We start from the raw sequence: 3,733 nt of genomic DNA, 5'->3' as shown, positions 1-3,733 counted from the left end.
TTCTTGGGTTGTAGCACCTAATATGGAACCCAACATTGTGTAATTATAGCATGGGTTATTTTTCCCTATATGCATCACCTTGCACTTATCCACATTAAATTTCATCTGCCATTTGGATGCCCAATTTTCCAGTCTCACAAGGTCTTCCTGCAATTTATCACAATCTGCTTGTGATTTAACTACTCTGAACAATTTTGTGGCATCTGCAAACTTGATTATCTCACTCGTCGTATTTCTTTCCAGATCATTTATAAATATATTGAAAAGTAAGGGTCCCAATACAGATCCCTGAGGCACTCCACTGTCCACTCTCTTCCACTGAGAAAATTGTCCATTTAATCCTACTCTCTGTTTCCTGTCTTTTAGCCAGTTTGCAATCCACGAAAGGACATCGCCACCTATCCCATGACTTTTTACTTTTCCTAGAAGCCTCTCATGAGGAACTTTGTCAAACGCCTTCTGAAAATCCAAGTATACTATATCTACCAGTTCACCTTTATCCACATGTTTATTAACTCCTTCAAAAAAGTGAAGCAGATTTGTGAGGCAAGACTTGCCCTGGATAAAGTCATGCTGACTTTGTTCCATTAAACCATGTCTTTCTATATGTTCTGTGATTTTGATGTTTAGAACACTTTCCACTATTTTTGCTGGCACTGAAGTCAGGCTAACCGGTCTGTAGTTTCCCGGATCGCCCCTGGAGCCCTTTTTAAATATTGGGGTTACATTTGCTATCCTCCAATCTTCAGGTACAATGGATGATTTTAATGATAGGTTACAAATTTTTACTAATAGGTCTGAAATTTCATTTTTTAGTTCCTTCAGAACTCTGGGGTGTATACCATCCGGTCCAGGTGATTTACTACTCTTCAGTTTGTCAATCAGGCCTACCACATCTTCCAGGATCACCGTGATTTGATTCAGTCCATCTGAATCATTACCCATGAAAACCTTCTCCATTACGGGTACCTCCCCAACATCCTCTTCAGTAAACACTGAAGCAAAGAAATCATTTAATCTTTCCGCGATGGCCTTATCTTCTCTAAGTGCCCCTTTAACCCCTCGATCATCTAACGGTCCAACTGACTCCCTCACAGGCTTTCTGCTTCAGATATATTTAAAAAAGTTTTTACTGTGAGTTTTTGTGTTAACTTCGTGGACCCTTGGACCGATCGGAACTGAAGGATGGAAGGAGGCTGACCGGTACTCAGCACTGGTGCCGATCGGAAGGCGGCAGAAGCGGACTCGGGGACGGCTGGCGGATGGAACCGCGGAAGGCCCTATGCGACCAAGGGCCTGTCAGGGAGATGAGGAGAAGATGAGACTGGCCTGGTGGTGGAAGGTCTTCACCCTGGAAGCCGGTACTCCCCCGAGAGGAGCTCGTAAGAGTCCGGCCGCTGGGACTTAGGAGATTCACCCTGGAAGCCGGTGTCCCCCCAGGAGGAGCCCGTAGGGACCCGGCCGCTGGGACTTAGGAGATACCTTGAAGACGGAGTCCAGGAGAAGTCCAAAGGTCGAAAGCCAGAGGAACGTCGCTCGCCAGGCCAAGTCGAAACCAGAGAATCACCGCTAGCCGAACCGAGTCAGGAACCAGGGAACCACCGAAGCCAATCCGAGTCAGGAGCCAGGGAATCGTCGAAAGCCAAAGCCGAGTCAGGAGCCAGAGAGTCACCGAAGCCAATCCGAGTCAGGAGCCAGAGAGTCGTTGAAAGCCAAAGCCGAGTCAGGAACCAGAGAGTCGTTGAAAGCCAAAGCCGAGTCAGGAACCAGACGACGAAGAGGAGAAGCAGGAAGTGGGCAACTGGGAGCAGGCAGGACCTGGGAACCTCGTTGCAAGGCAAAGAGACGCTCTAGTAGCAGGGTTTAAATACCCTGAGGCGTCTGACGTCATCCGAGGGCAGAGCTGCAATCTCCCGCGCTGGCCCCTTTAAGAGCAGAGCCCTGCCGCGCGCGTGGCTAGGGGGCGGGGCCAGCCGCGGGAGGACGCCGGCTGCTAGCTCGGCGTGGGGACGCCGTTCTCGGGGCCTGCACGGCCCGAACGCGGCTCGAGGAAGCCCAAATCCGGGTCGGGGCAGGTAAGGGACTGCGTCCGGGTGGGTGGCGATCCCGGGGGCGGCCCGGGGTCGCAACAGTACCCCCTCCCCTGCGCCCCCTCCCCGGGGGTCGTGGCTTGGCCGGGTGGTCCAGATGGAACTGGTGGAGAAGGTCCTTATCCAAGATATGAGAGGCAGGCTCCCAGGAGTTTTCCTCGGGCCCGTACCCCTCCCAGGAGAGCAAATACTCCCAGCGCCGGCGGTGAACCCGAACGTCCAGGACTTCTTTCACTGTATACGTGTCTTCTGGATCAACAGCGGATGCATTGGGTTCCGGAGGCCGAGGGTGGAACCGGGAAAGGACCACCGGTTTGAGTAAGGAGACGTGAAAGACGTCATGTATCTTCAACGTGGAGGGCAACCGTAATCTGTAGGCCACTGCTCCAATACGTTCAGCCACGAGGAAGGGGCCAATATAGCGGGGTGCAAGTCTCATGGAGGGGACGCGCAATCGGATATTTCGTGTGCTTAACCATACCTTGGTCCCAGGGAGGAACACTGGAGCAGGTCGCCGGGCCTTATCTGCATACTTCTTGGATCGTGCGGCCGTCTGCTGGAGCTTCTCCTGGGTGGAGTGCCAGAGGTGATGTAGCTGGTCAGCGGTCAGTTGCGCCGCCGGGGAGGAGACCGACAGAGGCAGTGGTAAAGGAGGCTTGGGGGTCCTTCCATACACCATCTGGAACGGAGACTGTAGGGTAGCAGAGTGTTTGTGGCGGTTGTATGAGAATTCAGCCCAGGGTAAGAGGGCGGCCTAATCATCCTGTAGCTCACCGACGAAGGACCTAAGGAAGATCTTTAGAGTCCGGTTGGTGCGTTCAACTTGGCCGTTACTCTGGGGATGAAAGGCAGTGGTCAGATTCAATTGGACCCCGAATTTCCTGCAGAGAGCCCTCCAGTATTTTGCCGTAAATTGAGGACCCCTGTCCGATGTAATGTGTAGAGGCAGACCATGGAGTCGAAATATATGTCGGGTAAACAATTCTGCCAGCTCGGGAGCTGTGGGAAGTTTCGCAAGGGGCACGAAGTGGGCCATCTTCGAGAAGCGGTCGACGGTGACCCAGACTACGGTCTTCCCCTCCGACGGAGGCAATTCCACTACAAAATCCGTGGATATGTGGGTCCAAGGTTCCTCGGGAATAGGGAGTGGTTGGAGTAACCCCCAGGGGCGGCCTGGCAGGGGTTTTTGTCGAGCGCAAGTAGCGCAGGACTGGACGTAGAGTCGGACATCCTCCTTGACCCGTGGCCACCAGTAGAATTCGGTTAGGAGCTCAAAAGTCCGAGCCACTCCTGGATGTCCGGCGGTTAGTGAGTCATGGGCCCAAGCAAGTACCCTTTTCCTTGAACGGAGTGGAACCACCGTCTTCCCAGCTGGTGCCACTTCGGATGCGGCCACGAGAACCTTGGCTGGATCTAGGATATACCGAGGTGTTTCAATGGTGTTGTCCGTCTCGGAGTTCCGGGAAAGGGCATCTGCCCTAATGTTCTTAGCTGCTGGTCTGTAGTGGAGCGTGAAATTAAAGCGACTAAAGAATAGGGACCAGCGTGCCTGCCGGGGATTGAGACGTTGGGCATGGCACAGGTACTCCAGATTCTTGTGATCCGTGTAGACTATTATAGGATGCAGGGCTCCCTCCAGCCAT

The sequence above is a fragment of the Rhinatrema bivittatum genome, chromosome 3, assembly GCF_901001135.1.
Source record: "Rhinatrema bivittatum chromosome 3, aRhiBiv1.1, whole genome shotgun sequence".
Taxonomy (NCBI): Eukaryota; Metazoa; Chordata; class Amphibia; order Gymnophiona; family Rhinatrematidae; genus Rhinatrema; species Rhinatrema bivittatum.
This window is presented reverse-complemented; position numbering follows the sequence as displayed.